The 20,810-nt window shown below is 43.7% G+C and overlaps 1 protein-coding gene across 1 annotated transcript in view; it reads right to left on the bottom strand.

The window, feature by feature from the left end:
- Positions 1–20,810, bottom strand: part of LOC125229286 (homeobox even-skipped homolog protein 2-like) — a 109,858-nt gene that overhangs the window by 27,140 nt on the left and 61,908 nt on the right. The window lies entirely within an intron of this gene.

Raw genomic sequence — 20,810 nt, 5'->3', positions numbered from 1 at the left:
AAATGTTTTGATTGTGTAACGAAACGCAATGTCAAAGCGCTTGCGGCGTGGTCGGCGGCCATTTACGTGTCATGAGAGATCGCGCGTGGACGCGGATCGCAATAGGTTATATTATTTATCGTTAAACGTACTCACTACGTATTGTTGCAGACCGCGTCCGCAAAGCTTCCTATCGACGGCTCGGTGGAGAGAATGTGCTGGAGCTCGTGCGACTCACTCTTTCGTCCCGGGCCTGTACCTTGAGCTTCGATGTCGTCCTCAGCAATCAACCGTACCGATTATGATTTTGGAATACACTAACTAAAAAACGAATCAAATCAAATGGTTTATATTTACAATAATCAACGACTCTAATTTTAACGCGGTTATAAAAATACTCCTAAGCTAATATCCTAACGAAACGCTCGGTACGGACGATACGTCGCGATGCTGTCGTTTTCTGCCGCTGCCGCTACCCGTCGTGGAGGGTGGCTGGCTGCTGGCTGTAGGCTGCTAGCTGCTGGCTGTAGGCTGCTGGCTGCTGGCTGTAGGCTGCTTGTAGTAGGCTGCTGGCTGCTGGTTTTCCTTGGAGGCTGCTGGTTCTTCTTGTTCCGGTCGAATTCGAATGTCCCATACCGAGCGATCGTTCCTTTTATACCCCTTTTCAGAATGCGCCTACGCTTCACGGAAAGAAACATTTCAATTTATTCGCCCAATCACGACTCGGCTGAGCGCGAGGCTCCGTGCGATAGAGAGGTAAATAATTGCGCCCGATAGGCGACGGATGGCGCGTCGTGATTGGTCGAACGCGTTACGGCGCTCGATTACGTGAATTTAACGCTATCATTTTTCGTTCAAATCCTAATTACTTATAAACTAATTAGGCTATCGCTTCGAAATTACGTAACAATGCACCTGACACTAGGGTCATTCACCTCGAGTGGAATGCACCTGCGTTTGTTTACGTTTTTACACAATAGAAGAGGTGATTAGCCGTCCGGGCCATACAATAGACTGGTTTCTCAGCTTGCCTTGAGCTCCATTGTTATCGATAACGGAATATTACTATGGAAATGTAGGTTATCGTGTTACGTAAGTTCCCAGCTACGTTTTAAAACTATTTACATCTTCGTATGTCTTATAGTTATCGAGTTATTGGCTTGGATTCGAGTAATCCTAAGGCAATTTTCGGGTGAAAGGAAAATGATTTCGGAACTTTAAGGAAATATTTTTAGCCAATCAGAGGAGAGTTCGGTTTTCTCGCTCTAAGCCTCTCACGTTAGTGCTTATTGGCTATTAATCGTAGTCCAATGGACAGTCTGAGTTTAGATTGAACTTTGGACTCGGTTTCCGCGACTTGGGAAGGAAGGAATATGGGAATTGCCTGCTATCGAATACATCACATATGAGTCTTATTATCATACTTAATAATCGGAATTGACAAAATTAACTTAACTAACGCAGTTCTACCCGTTTCCTACCTACGAAATAATCTTTATTACGAATACAGTCTTAATCGAATTCTTATGCTATTTTACATATATTTCGACGCGTCGCTAACATTTTGTCCCCGCAGTCGAAGACTCCTGGTGCATGGGTTGCGACGCGATGACCGCCAGCCTGCAGCTGGGCCTGCGTAGCGTCCCGTGCCTCGTTCTGATGTCAGCGGAGCGGACCCGTCCATCGGGTCCCGGGTAGGTAGTCTCGACGACGCCTCGGGGCCACACGCTGCGTGGACCATTGGGTTCAGCGACGATGACCACATCGCCTGGTTGAAGTTGCCGCCCTCCGTCGTGGGACGACTTCCTCGGTGCCAGTAGAGGAAAGTACTCTTTGGTCCAGCGCCGCCAAAAGTGGTCGGCAAGCGCTTGGGCCATCTTCCATTGCTTCTTTTCGTTCTCGTCGTAAACGCCAATCATCGGTAGGTTAGCGTTATGAAGAAGTAGAAAGTGTGCTGGAGTCAAACTTTCTTCGGAGTCTGGATCGACGTTGACATGTGTAAGTGGTCGTCGGTTGACGATATTCTCTATCTCGGCGAGTAGAGTTTCGAAAACTTCGGGTTTCGGTGCTCGTTCGTTGAAAGTGTAGGACATCGCTATCTTAACTGTCCTTATCATTCGCTCCCACGCGCCCCCGGCCGAAGGATTGCCAGGTGGGATGAATTTCCACTCCATTCGGTTCTGAGTGGCGTAAGTTTGCAGTACAGGCAGCCATTGCCGGTACGCCTCACGTAGTTCCGTCGCCGCCGCCCTGAAGCACGTCGCGTTATCGCTGTACATCGTCCTGGGCCATCCTCTTCTCGCGGCGAATCTTCGTAGTGATAGTAGCGCGCTGTCGGTTGAAAGACTGTGCACGCTTTCAAGGTGAATAGCGCGCGTCACTAGGCACGTGTATAGACACACCCAGCGTTTTTCTCTGCGCCGTCCGATCGTGACGAACATCGGTCCCATGTAGTCTTGTGCGGTGTGAGTGAAGGGACGTTGATACGCCTGTAGTCGCTCGGGCGGGAGATCGCCTAAGGGCTGCGCTCTCGGTGTTGCTCGTCGTAGTGTGCATAGCGCGCAGTTTCGAGCTACAGACTTCACGGTCGGCCGCAGATGTAGTATCCAATATTCTTGTCGCAGTTCGTTGATTACTGCTTCGTTGTGAATGTGCGCTGATCGTCGGTGAGCTCGCAGGATGAGTAGACGGGTGAACGGCTCGCGGCCATCCAGTATTATCGGTTGTAGCGCGGTGTACAATACTGGAGCGCTGCCCAGCCTCGTCTTCATGCGTAACACGCCGTCATCGCCTAGCTCGGGTGCCAGGTCGTATAATCGCGATTTGCGATCGATGAGCCTATTCTGGCTTAAGGCTCGAAGCTCTTCGGGAAAGCTTCGTCGTTGACTGTATTGCAACCACATGTGTTCTGCCTTTCTCAAATGTCTGACTTGTAGCTGCAAGGCTTTATTCTTCGTTCTCATTTTCTCGATGAATAGCAAGACGTTCGCTGTCGCGTTCAACAGTCTGTCGTAACTGCTAAATCGTCTCGCGTCTGGCAGTACGCTCGAAGGGTCTGGCTTCGCTGAGATGATCGCCAGTGATGTCTCGGTTGACGGCCTCGCCTTCCTCTCAGGCAGGTCGTCTGTTCGATTCGATGTGTGACTAGGCCATGATGTCTCGGGTCCATAGAGAAAGCGCGGTCCTTCGTACCACTCGTCCTCGATGCGCACGCTCTGCGCTGGTTGACATCTCGTCGCTCGATCTGCGGGGTTCTGAGCGGTTGGTACATACCTCCACGCGTCTCTATCTGTTTTCTCGGCGATCTCCGCAAGTCGGTGTGACACGTACGGACGATAGTTTCGCGCGTCATCGCGAACCCATCCGAGAACAACCATGGAATCTGTCCAATACGTCACCTTTGTCACAGGATAACGCTGCTCGCGTAAAATTGTCTCCGCCAGCCGCACGCCGACGACTGCTGCGGTTAATTCGAGCCTGGGAACTGTCATTACCTTTAGCGGGCAAACTCGGCTTTTCGCTATAGCTAAGCTCACTTGCGTTTCCTCCTCGTCGTTCGATACTCGCCAATAGGCCGCCGCGCTGTAGGCCTCGGTCGATGCATCACTGAAAATATGCAGTTCTCTTCTAACTGCACCGGTGGGCGTGGCGTATCGTCGGGGTATTCGCAGCGCGGACACGTCGCTCAGTGCCCTCAGCCACCGGAAAAAGTCCTCCGCTTCCTCCGCCGGCAGCCGCTCGTCCCAGTCCGTGCCCTTTGTCCACACACGTTGGAATATGATCTTAGCGCTTATCATATACTGCGCTATGAGGCCTAATGGGTCGTAAACTGACATTACGGCACTCAAAAGTTCCCTTTTAGTGGGCGATCGCTCGTACCTTTTCACGTCGTCTGGCACTCGTAGCATTTTCGTGTTGTACCCCAGCGTATCCGTCTCTGGGTCCCACGTCATTCCGAGGACGATCTGTTGCTTTTCTCCGAGATGAGAAGGTCCCGTCGCTCGCTCCTCCGGATCGATGTTTCGCATTAACAACTCGCTGTTGCTAGCGTAGCTGCGCAGCCGAAAGCTAGCCTCCGCGTGTGCTAGTCTCACCTGTGTCGCTGTTGATATGAGTTCCCGTTCTGTCTCATATGATGCCACATAATCGTCCATGTAGTGATTATTATGGATATCGTAGACCGCGTCCGGATAGCGATCCTTGTTGTCCGTCGCATTCCTATTCCGCACCGAGTGTGCGAGAAAAGGAGAAGAGATGTTACCGAAACATACCCGGTTTAGCTGGTACGTCCACGGTGTCACGTCACGCCGCGATCCCCTCCAGATGAAGAGCTGACTATGCCGATCCTCTCTTCGCAGCTGTATTTGAAGGAACATTTCCTGTATGTCCGCGGTGACGGCGAATTCCCACTCACGGAATCGAAGTAGTATCCCCAGCAGGCTCTGTAGTAAATCCGGTCCCGCGAGGATGAAATCGTTCAATGCACATCCCTGACTTTTCGCGGCGCAATCGAATACAGCGCGATACTTTCCTTTATTTAAATTGTAGACGCTGAAATGGGGCAGAAACCACATCCGATCTGACTGCGGTGGTTCCATGATGCGCTCTGCGTACCCCTTTTCCAGAAGCTTGTGTATCTGTGCTTGATACTCGTTGGCGAAGTCAGGATCTCTCGACATGCGGGCTTCTAGATTGCGTAATCTCGCCTTCGCCATGTTGAAACTCGGTGGCAGCTTTATGTCGTCGGCAGCCCATAGTTGGCCGACTTCGTATCTCTTTCCTACCTTTTTTACTGTTCGTTCGAATGTATCGATCGCTCGCTGGTCGTCGGGTCGAATGTTGTCCTTTGCCGTTATGCCAAGCGCCTCGACTGCCCAGTGTTTCTTGACCTGCTCCACGAGATCACTGTCGTCACTGTGGCAGTGCATCACGACCTGCTCGTTATTTGGTACATACCTCGGCATTCGCCCGAAGAAAACCCATCCTAACGAGGTTTTAACTGCGCACGGCTCGTCCTCGCCGCCCTGCCTCACCTCCGTCGGGTTTATAAGATGACTGAAGTCTCCGCCTATTAACATCTGCGGCACGCCCATGCCCGTGTAGCACTCGTCGCCCAAGTCCGCCAGATGTTCGTATTCCAATAGACGCTTCTTATTTAATGACTGCGAGCGTATCCCTAGTCCGTCTACCGTTTTTAGGGATATATCGTATGTCAAGCCGCCACGAGCGGGGCTTACTTTAGCCTTGACCGTCTGTGTCACTGAGCTAAGTTTCAACCGCTGAATACCTCTTATGCATAGCGGCTCGTCTTGACCGACCGCGCCGATCTCGTCCGCGACGTCCTGGTCGATCATTGACAAGGTGGATCCATCGTCAAGGAAAGCGAAGATATGCGCCGTTCCCTTTGGACCTGATACGGTTACGGGTAGTACCTTTAGCAGCACGCTGTAGTCCGGTGTTGACGACACGTACACGCGGGCGTCGTTCTCGTCGTCCGCAGCTCGCGGCTCCGTCGTGTCCGCTGGCTCGGCCGATGACGTCACTGCTGACGATGTAGGTACTGACCTGATTTCTTGTGTTAGCACCATAGCCGTATCCTCACGCACTTCCTGCGGCGAGTCCGCATGAAGCAGTCGATGGTGTACGTGAGGACAGCCTGCAACGCCGCACGCTTTGGCCTTGCATTGTGTTTTCATATGCTTCGCGTCGATACAGCGATAGCATATACGATTTAATTTCGCCCACTCCCATCTAGCGCCCACGGATTGGGCGGCTAACTTGCGGCAGTCCGGCGTCGGGTGACCGCCACCGCAGAACAGGCACGTCGTCGAACGGGATGTTGTGGCTTGACGTGTCGCGTACGTCACTTTCTGCACCTCGTGTTGACGTCCTGTGGGAGCTCTCGGCGGGTTGTGCGTTGCGGATATTTTCACGCGAGCGCCGGCTGCGCGCGCGTGCGGCACTGATAACGGCGCCTGCGCTCGCCTCGGGGCGGCGCGGGCGTGACAGAAGGACATCTCCTGTTCGCTCTCCTCCATGAGGAAATCCGCCAACTGCAGAATCTCCGGGTCCTTGCTGTCTCGATGTTTCTTCGCGTAGTCGCACCATCTGCTTCGAAGATGCGGCGACAACCTGTCCGTAACCTCTCTGATGAGCATGGGGTTATCGGCATAGTGCCTTCGATCGATATCCATAACTGTAGATACCACGTTCATTATTTTTATCGCGAAAGTGTTGAGGTCGTTCGCGGTAGGCCCCAACTGCGGCAACTTTCGCAGGTCGTCAATCGCCTTGTCTAACAATACCTCGCTGCGTCCAAACTGCTTTTTCAGTATTCTCACGATCATATCGGGTCTGGTGGCTGTCGATAACACGTGAGACACACACGTCTTTGCGTCCCCGCGTAAAGCCATCCTGAGCCGCGCCACGTTCTCGTAGTCAGTAAACTTATACCGCTTCGACGTCTCTGCGTAGGTATTGTAGAAACTTCTCCACTCGCTGACGTCTCCGTAGAAATGCGGCAGCTCGAATATATCCTTCGGGGCTGGACGGGCCGCCATCTGCATCCTCTCGAACAGGTGCAGCATGGACTCTGCTACAGTACCTTCGGTGGCGCGCGTGTGCGCCGTGTGCGGAGTACGCGCGTCCAGCTGTGGCGACGTCGATCGCTCGCGACGCGCCGGCGGCGTCGTCGATCGCCTGCGTCGCTCCGGTGGCGATATCGATCGCCTACGCGACTCCGACGGTGGCGATATCGATCGCCGATATACCTGGCGGTCCGGTGAGAGGCCTCGAATATGCCGCTCCGCCTGCGCAGGTCGTCTCGGAGTCTCGTACTTGGGTAGAGGTTCGTCGGTTAACCTCTTACAAATGGGTTTTGACGCCGCGTCTCGCGAGTTCTCTAGCCATTCGTCTAATCGATCTTGATTCGAATTCCGCACGCTACCAGCAGATTCGTGCTCGTCTGCGCTATCCGCATTAGCGCGGATCTGCAGTTTTCTGGCGTCTAGCCGTTTACGTACCATGTCCGCTTCTAGCTGCAACTCCCTCCGGGATATCTCCGCTAGCCGTTCGCTGGCCTCGAGCTCCGCCTGAGACAGCTGCGCTTCTATCACAGTGCGACTGCTCGCATGTGATCTGACGGACTGAGCTTTAATAATTGGTTTATTTACCTCCTTGGTAGTTTCCTGCAGCGACTTTCGTTTCTCGGTAGTTCTGTCTATGACGGCAGCCTTGGGATGTCTAGCTGGGATCGGCGTGGGTCTGGAACGACGCCGTAACCGCTTGGCTAAATCCCTTCGCCATAGCAATGTCGTGTCGTAGGACGGTGACCTCGGTGTCTCTACGGTTAATCCATACCTGAGCGTGCTGTTAGCTGTCGCCGCGCCCATCGGTTGCGCGCCGGCGACGCTAAGCCCTTCCGTTACGCCAGCGGGTCCGGAGGGAGGTGAGGGAGGGCGCGCCGCGTCGGCGCCCATCGCCCTCTCAGCGCTTGCGCGTGCGGCCTCTCGTTCGCGGGCCGCCGACGCGCCTTCGTCGAGTAGTTGCTGCCTCTCCTCTTCGCTCGTCACTGACGCAGCTCGGTTGGACCTGGACCTCGTCCTTACCATCCTGTCGTCGCTCATGACAGGTACGTCGCTGTAGACCCGTAGTCCGCACGAAGATCCGGTTCGAAGGACCAGAAACTGTTGCAGACCGCGTCCGCAAAGCTTCCTATCGACGGCTCGGTGGAGAGAATGTGCTGGAGCTCGTGCGACTCACTCTTTCGTCCCGGGCCTGTACCTTGAGCTTCGATGTCGTCCTCAGCAATCAACCGTACCGATTATGATTTTGGAATACACTAACTAAAAAACGAATCAAATCAAATGGTTTATATTTACAATAATCAACGACTCTAATTTTAACGCGGTTATAAAAATACTCCTAAGCTAATATCCTAACGAAACGCTCGGTACGGACGATACGTCGCGATGCTGTCGTTTTCTGCTGCTGCCGCTACCCGTCGTGGAGGGTGGCTGGCTGCTGGCTGTAGGCTGCTAGCTGCTGGCTGTAGGCTGCTGGCTGCTGGCTGTAGGCTGCTTGTAGTAGGCTGCTGGCTGCTGGTTTTCCTTGGAGGCTGCTGGTTCTTCTTGTTCCGGTCGAATTCGAATGTCCCATACCGAGCGATCGTTCCTTTTATACCCCTTTTCAGAATGCGCCTACGCTTCACGGAAAGAAACATTTCAATTTATTCGCCCAATCACGACTCGGCTGAGCGCGAGGCTCCGTGCGATAGAGAGGTAAATAATTGCGCCCGATAGGCGACGGATGGCGCGTCGTGATTGGTCGAACGCGTTACGGCGCTCGATTACGTGAATTTAACGCTATCATTTTTCGTTCAAATCCTAATTACTTATAAACTAATTAGGCTATCGCTTCGAAATTACGTAACAATGCACCTGACACTAGGGTCATTCACCTCGAGTGGAATGCACCTGCGTTTGTTTACGTTTTTACACAATAGAAGAGGTGATTAGCCGTCCGGGCCATACAATAGACTGGTTTCTCAGCTTGCCTTGAGCTCCATTGTTATCGATAACGGAATATTACTATGGAAATGTAGGTTATCGTGTTACGTAAGTTCCCAGCTACGTTTTAAAACTATTTACATCTTCGTATGTCTTATAGTTATCGAGTTATTGGCTTGGATTCGAGTAATCCTAAGGCAATTTTCGGGTGAAAGGAAAATGATTTCGGAACTTTAAGGAAATATTTTTAGCCAATCAGAGGAGAGTTCGGTTTTCTCGCTCTAAGCCTCTCACGTTAGTGCTTATTGGCTATTAATCGTAGTCCAATGGACAGTCTGAGTTTAGATTGAACTTTGGACTCGGTTTCCGCGACTTGGGAAGGAAGGAATATGGGAATTGCCTGCTATCGAATACATCACATATGAGTCTTATTATCATACTTAATAATCGGAATTGACAAAATTAACTTAACTAACGCAGTTCTACCCGTTTCCTACCTACGAAATAATCTTTATTACGAATACAGTCTTAATCGAATTCTTATGCTATTTTACATATATTTCGACGCGTCGCTAACACGTATTATCCATTCGTTTGGTAGTTTCCATTTTAGGAAATGGATGAAGAGGTGCAAGAACTCTTGCAAGGATGGGAGATGGCAGAGTTGGCAAAAGCAGGTGAGTCATGTACCGTACATGTAGAACTTAGTAGATAATTAGAATGGTGAGTAAAAAGGCATTTAATGTTGTATTCATTTTACATTGCATACAAATTCATACGACATTACGTGGGCAAAATCTAAATACTGAACTAATAAGATTTATATATATATGAAGTGGACGTAGAATATTACTTATTGTAAAATTTATTCATAGAAATTTTAATGTCTTTTTCAGATGATTTACAATGGTTGCAAGTTTCCTGTGACCCATGCCATACTGTGGAACAAAAGTGGAAAAATTCTGCAAAATATAAATTTTGGACCAAAATAAAGGACGGTTCTATTAACACTGACGAATATATGAACAAAGCCTTGCACTAAGGATCGTTGAAATATATTTTTTAACAAATTATATAATTATTTTATTTACTTTCAGATTCACCAATTTTCACCGCTCATAGCATCTATTCCATATGCTGGGTGACCCAGGTTTCCGGATCCCAGTTTCAACTCTAGGCTTCTGTCTCTTGGAACTGGTCCTAGCAACCTGCATTTTTATCGGTAGGTACCTATGAATTTGTCTGTGCACTGTATAGACAACTAACATTTCTTGTAAATGTAAAAAAAGGTTTGTTGTCTATACAAGGTGGTACAGTAGGATTAAAGGCTGAGCCACGCCAGATACGTGTACGTAGACGTGCGCGTAGCGTACGCGGTGTAAATGACGAATCCTCATTAGAGATTACACCGCTTGTGTGACGTGTTACCCGTGTGTGTCTAGCGGTGTATCATCTCTTTTGAAGATTCGTACTTTACAGCGCGCACGCCACGCACACGTCTACGTACACGTATCTGGCGTGGCTCAGTCTTTAATCCTACTGAACCACCTTGTATAGACAACAAACCTTTTTTTACATTTACAAGAAATGTTAGTTGTCTATACAGTGCACAGACAAATTCATAGGTACCGATAAAAATATAACACGTTAACGCAATTGTATATTTATTAGAGAGTACCATAAATGCAGTTGCTGTAACTAACTTTCTTGTTCTATCAACCATTTAATAAGTTTATATAAATAAAGAGAATGTAATATATATCAGATGACTTGTATTCTTAACGATACCTATTATTGGCCTAACTAAAGTTTTATAACCTTTACAAGAATTTCTTGTGGAGTTTACATTTTTTTGTTTATTTAGACACTCCATTTGTTATAAATACTGAATAATCTAGTAATACACACAATTTGACTGTTATTAACGAAAGGGCCAAGCCACGTATTTTAACTAACGTGTAGAGTTTGTGAAGTTGGAGTTTGTAGAGTTAGAAGCTTGGCTCTACATGAGATCTGATAACTTTTTATGAGGCTAGCCATATCTTGGCAACATTTGACATGAAAGTATTTTTGGAGGGATTTCATTTTTTTTTCTTAGGTCCATGCCTTAATTTGAAGAGTGGGAGATGATTTTCTAGTAACTGTAGTTAAAAATCATGAAATACGTCAGTATTTTACTTGTTATCTATAACAAGGTCTCCCTATACCTATCAATTTTCAAACGTTTGAGGGGGAAAAAGGGGTGAAAGTTCCATAGTTTAGGATGTTAGTGTTTTGTGTACTAATACTAGCTTAAATACATTACCAAATTTCAGTTTTCTAGGACTTCAGGAAGTACCCTATCTTTTGTATGATCATAAGTAAGTCAGTCAGTCAGTCAGTTAGTCAGTCAGTGATGAAATCAACGTTTTTTTTAGATATCAATAAAATCAAAGGTATATAATATATGCAATTGAAACTATGTATTTTTAATAAGGTTGTTTATCTAGCATAATCCAGACCCAAGTTGTGAGGGTTTAAAAAACGACGAATCACTTCGAGAAAAGGTAGTAGTACCCTTGCGGTTCGCCTGGCTCGTCTTGGCGTTAGATTTCATAGAGATTGGTCAATAATTATAACATTTCACAAATTGTCATTTTACATGCCACGCAAATAAGTTGGTCCGGCTCTAATAATCAAAAATAAGGTACACTGAGAGAAAATACAACCAGTTTTCATGTTCGTTCAACAAGTTTTTTGGTTAAAATAGCGCCTACGTGCTCTTTGGTTCAAACAACAAGCTACTTGTCATTTGAATCGGCAATATATTTGAATCAACAAGTCGATTTTATAAAAACAACCTGACACATTTTGTTTTAAACATACGTTTGGCTGATTCAAACGGATAAACCGCAACAAGTCGAACTTGTTAAATTCACAATGCAAATTTCTCTCAGTGTAGGTACTTAGTTAACAATTAATGCCTACACTAATTTTAAAGGAAATTGGATCATCATCTTTAACAACAGTACACTCAATAATTGTAGGTAACTACGTGTATGTTGACTGTAGAAGCACGTTGGCCAACATGAGCGACGTGCCTGAGTCAGCAGCAGCGGCCTACAACACATGGTTGAAACAGGTAGCAATTACAGTCGAGTTCATAAATATGTGTACATTTTTTCACCTTATTGCATAGTTTTTTTTTTTATATAGGACATTCTTACACTGAGTCCCACGGTAAGCTCAAGAAAGCTTGTGTTATGGTTACTCAGACAAGGATATATATAATATACAAATACTTAAATACATAGAAAACATCCATGACTCAGGAACAAATATCTGTGCTCATCACACAAATAAATGCCCTTATTCGATTCGAACCCGGGACCGCGGCGTAGCAGGCAGGGTCACTACCGACTAGGCCAAACCGGTCGTCGGTAGTTAAGGTGAACAAATGTACACATTTATGAACTCGACTGTACAACAGTTTTACCACAAATCATGAACTGCCTGTCTAAAATATCTTCGACTTGAACTCTCTCTCGACTCGGCGAGTACCTAAGTAGAAACTTTAGTGTGACTGCATTACTTATCATCTGCCACCTTTGGTACTGCTCTGCGTACATGTTTCTCTACTTCCTATACCACTCGACTACATGTGACTGCGACGTATGTAATATGTTTGTATAAGACTGTTTAAGCCGTTTTATTTGTCCTATTATAAACACTGACTAGGTACATGAAGCCATGCTACACATGACTTAAAAATCAATAACAAAATCAAGTAAGTACATATTTTAATCACCTGTGTCATGGCTTTTATAACACAACCTAAAATGCTTGAAATCACAAAAATAACATACCAACCAATAAAATCCCGGTTTAAGCAAAAATATCCAGTATTAACATAGCAATGTGATCGATTTTTCCACATGCGCCTAGCAGTAAATGCGGCTACCAGCAGTAAAATAATTAATTTGTTATGCATCAAAGCTATGCGAAATGAAACAGCCCCCGCGTGCAAACAGTACAGTACAACCCTGTCCTGAGCGCCAGAGGTAACAGCACATTTATTGTAATGTTTTCAGTCAGTGTCAGCAATTTATTATTGTGTTGATTAATAATGTGTATATTAAACACAGACCAATACAACAAGACGGCCCTTACAGGGCGACTCGCGGTCACCAAGCAATCCAAGCATACGACAAATCAGGTGTATAAAAGTTTGAACGCGTGCGACACCGATCAGTAGCGCCCAAGTATACGACCCGCTAACAGTGTTCGTGTCCGCTCGGGAAAAAATCTTAAATAATTAAATTTGGTTGCAAACAATGGTCTCTTGCAGCATAAAGTGGTGTGGCAAGTCTTCTAACACTTCCACATATAAAAAAGATGGAATAACATTCCACAGTTGAGTCAAATTAATTATTTTGTTGAATATTGTTTATTATCCGCGGAGTTCATTTATACTGGTCAATATGGTTGTACTGAGCGGCGCCGATGCGCGTCCATCCCTTTTTGCCTAGTTAACAATGCGATATGCTATCCCTTTCACGTAAACGACTAGGGATGGGGCCATGTTAATTTATGTCTGTTGCGGGAACTTCGTACTATCGTTCGTACGTTATGAAATATAAAAGAAAGCAGATTTGTAATTGTGAATAATTATCTAGAATCTGTAGAGTCTGTAGTGTTATTTAGTTGATTGATTAGTTTAGAATATTTAGTTGGTAATTTAACTTAGTAAACGTAAGTAAAAATGCGCAGTTTAGTTATTAGTTACTAAAACGATTTTTATTGAGGTGCTATCACAATCATCATCCTCCTTGCGTTATCCCGGCATCGGCATTCGCCACGGCTCATGGGAGCCTGGGGTCCGCTTTGGAAACTAATCCCAAGATATGGCATAGGCACTAGTTTTATGAAAGCGACTGCCATCTGAACTTCCAACCCGAAGGGTAACTAGGCCTTATTGGAATTGGGGTAACATCGTAATCAGATATGAAATTTAATCTATGGCCACGTTTCCGGTCCATCAGCAGATCAGCTCCATGATACCATAATATTGCATCGTCATATTATTATGATTTACACAATTATGTGTGCAAAATTTCAGCTCAATCGGTTAAAATATCTGCTTTAAAAGTTGCATGATCTCACCCGAATATACTAACATTGCAAGTTAAATAAAAGCTTGAAAAAAAAACGCCTAACTTGCACATTTCTTACCATTACTTGTAGAAATCATACTTTATAAACTAAAGAAATATAAATAAGTTAGAAAAACTGCTATAATATTATAATTTGTTGCAAAACAAATTCACCACAGTACTGGTACCGGTACCATAGTCTATAATAGACATGTCCCATTCCCATCCCTACGGCTAATCGTAAAGGCACGCCATTATTTGAAACTAGGGAATGCAATTACCGGTCGTTTTTCAAAACCGGTAATTTACCGACATGGCGTCGCCAAAACCGGTAAACCGGTAATTTCCCGGTTTTGATTTTATTTAATGAAAAATCAATATTCTCCGTCAAAATCGTATAATTAAGTAGTTTTTTTAGTAGTGTTCATAAAACTACCACTTTCAAAAGACAAATATGATTAATGAAATCTTGAAAAGCAGGTTTTAGGACTTTGTTGCAAAAAATAAATACATTTTAGATGCTAAATCTTACAATTAGCACTCATCTTCGATAAAATCAACTACGACACTAGAAATCATCACAGATTATTCATATAAGTATCACGTATTTGTAATTGCGTAAAGGACAACTACAGGACCCTGGTTCTTATATCCCACCAGAAAAGTGCTGTGTTACACAGCAGGTTATGTCACATCCTGGACTGGCAGATCCCGCAAAAACAGGCAAGTTTCGTCAAGGGCAAAAGGTGCAAACAGATCCTAAATATACGTCCATTGATAGGGATGGCTTATGAATTCAGTACTTCGATGATCCTCTGCTTCATCGACTATAGCAAAGCCTTTGACTGCATCGTTTTGTCATCAAGCATCTGGTAGCTTTCATTGAATTGAAACTCCGTTGAAAAAGGAAACTGAATTGGCAGATAATCTTCGAGCCCTTTTACTTTTGTAAAAGGTGTTGATAAGATTACCCGTCACCTGCCTACGGTGAATATGTCATCAGAAGAGCCTGCGGAAGCTGGGAGGGAAGAATCATCATTGGTGCGCACCAAAATAACGAATCTTCGATAGGCAGATAACACCAATTTCCTGGCCGCCAATAAAGCGGAAATGGTTGACAGCACTGGTAAAATGGAACGCATCAGTCTGGAAACGCATCTCAAGATTAACCACATTAAAAACCAAGCTCATGGTGGTGGATTGTGGTAGGTAGATACAACACACAGGTGCTCTTAGGCCAGTAACAGTAGATGACTTCATATACTTCGGCGCAAACATCGACAATACCGGTTCTTCTTAAAAAAAAAAAGTATACGCATAGGAATGGCCAAAAGAGGATTATCTCCATAAGTCTTGGTTCCTGAGAACCGCATGTCTCTAGAAAAAGCAAAACCGGATTGGTTTACGCTCTAGTCTTCTCCATTTTCATCTACGCAGCTGAGACTTGGAGTTTGAAACAGGCTGCAACCGCATTGACGTTTTCGAGATGTGGTGCTAGATGAAGAATTTGCAAATACCCTGAATTGCCTTCCGTACAAATGTGTCTATCTTACGCGAATTGAAAATCAACCCCAGGTTATATCAGGTGTTAATTTAGTAGATATGTGGAATGTGTGTATACCAGCGTGGTAGGGTTTCGAGGATAACATTATGAGCTATTAGACCTGCAACCATTGTAACCTAAACTCAACACACAATAAAATATTTCATTTCATTTCATTTTTCATTTTATTTCATTTCATTTTTCATTTCATTTCATTTCATTTTTCATTTCATTTCATTTCATTTCATCAACCATCAGTAGGCCTAGCACATGATGGCCGTGGGAGTATGTCGCCGCGAGATAGATGACACGTCTTTGTCTAATTGTATTAATGACATAAGGACAGGTAGTCTATCTCGCGGCGACATACTCCCGCGGCCATCATGTGCTAGGCCTACAGTTTTCGTAGAATTTTGGAGTTTTTGGAGGGAAAAAGGTCACAACCTTGAGCAACTAATCATTACTGGCAAGGTTGATGGCTAACGATCCAGAGGTCGCAAGATGGACAGATGAGATCCCTTCCATCCTCTACACCCAACTTCAGAACCGGAACAGAAAGTCAGAATAAAACTGATTCTATTGGGACTTCACGACCCTCAGCAATGTACCAATGCGAGGAGGAGGGGGTCTTGTCTTAAAAGCTAATCAAATATTTAAATAACAATGAGTGAATTAATGGTCTTATCTTTCATTCAGGGTCTAAATTTGGAATTTATAAAACCAACTGTGGATAGTGATTGTCCACAGTCCACACTTGTTGGTTTTATAGAAATCAGGTTCTTTTATCTTGGAACCGACTATGCAGGCAACAATGCATGGACTCTAGCCGCTGCAAGAACTCATGCCTGACGATGGGTCTCCATACTCTCCATATGCCACGAAACATGTCGGCAGACAATATTAAATTATGTTTAATGAATCGCTAGAGATAGAATCAACTTTAGCCATGGAAGGTTACGTACAAGTTTAACTTATTCTTAATAGTTTTTAGATAAATTTCCTTCCTATTATTTTGTTCCCTTAAGATGAGAGTGTAGAAATTTGAGTATTTGTAAAGGGAATCTTTTACGTCCCGTTAAAAATTGTTTTTTTTTTATACTACGTCGGTGGCAAACAAGTATACGGCCCGCCTGATGTAAAGCGGTCACCGTAACCTATGGACGCCTGCAACTCAAACAGTGTCACATGCGCGTTGCCACCCCATTAGAAACTTGTACATTCCCTTTTGCTGTGTTAAGTACACAGCAAAAAGGAGTGTACAAGTTCCAAGGAGGGTTCGGGTTGCCGACGACTCAAAGGACAATAAACGGAACAAGTTAGTTCCGTAAGTCCTCCCGTTATCAGCACACCGCACCCTCGTTGAGCTCTGGCAGCCTTACTCACCGACAGTAACACAACACTATGAGTAGGGTCTAGTGCTATTTGGCAAATTGTATTTTTTTTTCATATTTCGCCTATAGCTGTAATTCAAGTTAGGTAATATAAAATAAACATTGTGACATACATGTTAATTTTTTCACGTAATATTTCTTTTGATGAATTTCTGTAGTAAATATACCTATGTTTCCTTATTAAATGATATTCTTGTTGGTAGGTAACATTTTTACCTGTAGGTACAACATTTTAACATTGAGGTATATCTATACCGACAATAATCTAATTGGAATTATTCACTAAACAAAACGATTCGGTTGTCAACGAATCTGGATTTCCCAAGGAAGAAACCTATTTTATTATCGTTGTTTATGGCTTATACTTACCTAATTTATGATGATATTGCTCAATGAATGTAAAATTTTCTAAATCAGTCAACATTACATTAAAAGTACTTACTACAAGTTTAGGTAATATTTTTTGTAGGTATAAGCACGTTAATAGTTTGTAACTGGAGAACGAATGAATTTTGCTTACCTATACATAATTATTAAATTACATTTTAATTTTATCACTCGGACAGGCGGACTAGGGATTGCAATCCGGTCTGATATCCAATCCGGCCGGATCCGGCCGAATTTTGTCCCCAATCCGGCGGATCCGGCCGGATCCGGCCGGATTGGCCTTGAAGATTAAAAGTACTCAAATAGTAACTTTTTTTGCATGTTTTCAGCATAATATGAGAAATATGACGGTATTTTGCTTCACGATTTATAAACCAAAAGTTGAAAGCTTAGAAATCAACATTTTTATTATTTTTTACCAGGTAACAAGTACAGTTTACCTACTAAAATAATCAGTCGCAAATAAAATTCTTTCGTTCTTTTTAAACTTTCATAGGATAACAAAATTATTTTTACTGTATTGTTTTACAGTAATAACTATTTAAAAAAAAAGATAATTATGTAGGGTTTATTTTATTTTTTCAAAAACAGTTAACCTATCAAGTTCAACGCAAAGAAAAGTAAAAATTACTACAGTAATTAAATTAAAGTCATCAAGAGTAATGCCCTTAGTATTATTTGCTATTGCTGAAACCACAATCTTACTGGATACCTTTTAAAAATGTTCATATTTAAATAGCTATCCAACAATTATCACACGTTGGGGTTGAAATCTCAAAAAAATCAGCCCTCACTTTACATTAGGGGGTACCCTTATATCATGCTGTAAGTTGTTCTTGTAGCCCTACGTCTCCACAGAGATGCAAAGGGTCTTCTCAAACTCTTGCCATGCCTTCCTATCTTCGGCTACCTTCGTGGTCTCGCTCCAGCTCGACCCGGTCGCTCGTAGTTCATCCTAACGTACCGCTTCCATGAGTTTACAAGGCGCCCGAAGTCAAGGCTCCTTCCAGCGGCAGGCGATTTTCAGCCGAAAGAAATGGTTGCGTTATTTCGTTAGAGGGAACTCTTGGAATTGACAACATTTCATATTTTTGAGTACTACTTTTTATTGTTTGGTACGAAAGAACTCAATACTAAAAGATACACGTATTTTTTTATTTTTCCAAAAACTGCTAGTTTAATGAGAAAATCCCGTCTTATTACTACTTCGAGCAGAAAGAGCGTAAGTTACAAACGTCAAGACACAGCTTCGTGACGTCACATGTGTTATTTCATACACCTAAGAAAACGACAAAATCATTTCTAAAAAAAAAGTTTTAACAGTCAGCTCAAACAGTCCGGTATGTCTGACTGTCAAGTGTCACTGTCAACCATAGTGAATGACTACGAACCATAGACTAAGCCATGAAATTTTTAATATCTTTGCTACGAACTGTGATAAGTGTCACTTTCAAACTCAAGTGACATCCCAACTGGAAGATTTTTTTGGTATAGTGGCAGCTCTAAATCAGCTATTTGACGTCACTTCCCCTTTAAACTATTTTTAAGATTTTTTAAACTAAAAATACGGAAAAAAAAATTAAAAAAATTATTTATGTGATCTACAAGCGTATATCTCGAAATGGTTTTCGATTTAGGGACATTGAAAATTTTGAAACGTTGTCAATTGTGTCTAACCAATGTACTTTTTGTGTCGCGGTTTCCTCACTAATGGGTGTTTGCTGGCATATACTCAATAGGTCTTGATTTCGGATAGTGTTTGGCCAGAAAACGCGAATGATAGACCTCAGTGATATGCATAGCTGGGCATTAACTCGTTAATCCGTTAATCGTTAATTAACGAACTTAACATTTCGATTAACGGATTAACTTTTAAGTTAACTTTAAAAAATGTTAACGGATTCGTTAACTTCCGTTAAATTTCATCGAGTCCGTTAATCGTTAATCCAGCATCCCAAGCGGCTCTCGCTGCGCCGCGAAAACCACGTTCTTACTGATACTGTAAAAGCCCGTAGTACGGCAAAACCTAGGATTATCGGTAAAAGCAGATCCGTCGGTTATAAACAGTCTAAAGACCAATTGGCGACTTTGGATCACTTATTCGAGATCTCCTAAATCTTATTAGGCGTGCTAGATCGATCACTAACCTGGGAATAGAGTGCAATCAAGTCCGGCGCGGGCCTTAGATTACTCTACCAAGTTATCGCGGCCCACAGCATCGAGTTGTCATCTCAAATCTCAATCTGAAGAACCGACGCACCATGATCGCGACCTCATGAATGACCCAATAATAACCAATCCGAAGTAAAACCTAGGATTTAGCCAACCAACGGCGGTAAAAGCCCGAAGAGACCGTAATTATTACATTTCAGTTTTTTACCGATTGGCGTAACAGGTTTTGATGGTTTTTGGTGGATACTTAGTAAATAGAAATACATAATACCTACAGTGAAGTCCTATTTTTATGACGTGTTAACGGATTATCGATTAACTTTAACTTCCGTTAAATCTACCGAAATGTACCGCTTTAACGATTAACGAAGTTAACTTTTTAAGTAACGGATTAACGATTATCGAAGTTAACTATTTGATTAACGGTGCCCCGCTATGGTGATATGTTAACGAAATGTTTTGTTGTATGGCCCTTTGTCACTCTCCTCTATTCCACATTTTGCATAAAAGCAAACAATTGCACAGATTTCACTACAGATTCAAAGACGGAAAGTTTGACGCGTCACTTGAGCACATTATTTTACTTCCAAACGGCCTAGTAGTGCAAAAACGTACGTATTAAATATTTTTTTGATTGGAAATCAGACCGGATCCCCTGTTAAGCTACGTTCAAATGTTAGCGTAAATGTTATTTTTTTGCACTATTCTAACATATTAAATTACATTACCGGATCCGGTAGCATCAAAAAAGCACCGGATCCGGCCGGATTACCGGATCCGCCGGACCGGATTGCAATCCCTAAGGCGGACATACATAAAATACTAATTTGCTTTTTGTCATGTATTTACAACTCTTTCCCATTATAAATTTTTTTAATGACAAACCATTTCCTACCTATTCTACCTAATAATTCCCCGTAATTATGCATTCCAAGGAGTGAATTCAAAACCTTGAAGAGCAGACCTGCGTTATTTGCTTATTTATCTCTCTTGGCAAGAGAGACAAACAAGAGAGGCAGACGTAATCTCCTTTACGCCTAAAAGCCTAAGTAAAGCCTTTAAAAAATAACTTTTCACTTTCACAGCCCGAAATAGTAATACATGTTCTTAGGCCCACTTGCACCAACCACTTAACTCAGGGTTAGTGGGCGGTCATCTTTCCAATTCTATATAAAATAGTGGGTGAACCCGAGGGTTAGCCTTTCATTTTCGTTGGTGCAAGTGGCCCTAAGTAATACAGCACAAAAAAAAATTAAACTTTGTGTCAGAATAGTATATTATATAACGGTAACGTTATGAAGGCTATAAAAGTTAAGTACCGCGGTTAGGTCACGAGGCTTGCCGAGTGGCCTAAGTAAGGTACGAGACTTTTATAGCCTTCATAATGTTACGATTGTATACTATACTTTTTCTACGACAGCCAAATAAATACCTATTTGAGAATAATAAAATGGGTTGCTTACCTACTTCATATAATGAATGGGAATATTTGTGTGGATCTTAACTATTATATTCTGTCCACAATGTTGATGGCGAGAACTTGTTGCACAATTCTTCAAAATATGCCAACAACGCGGTTTCAGAGAAAGTTGAAACATTTTTTTGCAATTTCCATTTCAAAACAATCATAACATTGTTGGTGCTCCTTACCCGACTTTTCAGGTAACGAATTGTCAGTCACTTTGGTCGCCATAGCCTT

This window comes from Leguminivora glycinivorella, chromosome 1 (genome assembly GCF_023078275.1).
Source record: "Leguminivora glycinivorella isolate SPB_JAAS2020 chromosome 1, LegGlyc_1.1, whole genome shotgun sequence".
In the NCBI taxonomy this organism is placed as follows: domain Eukaryota; kingdom Metazoa; phylum Arthropoda; class Insecta; order Lepidoptera; family Tortricidae; genus Leguminivora; species Leguminivora glycinivorella.
This window is presented reverse-complemented; position numbering and strand designations above follow the sequence as displayed.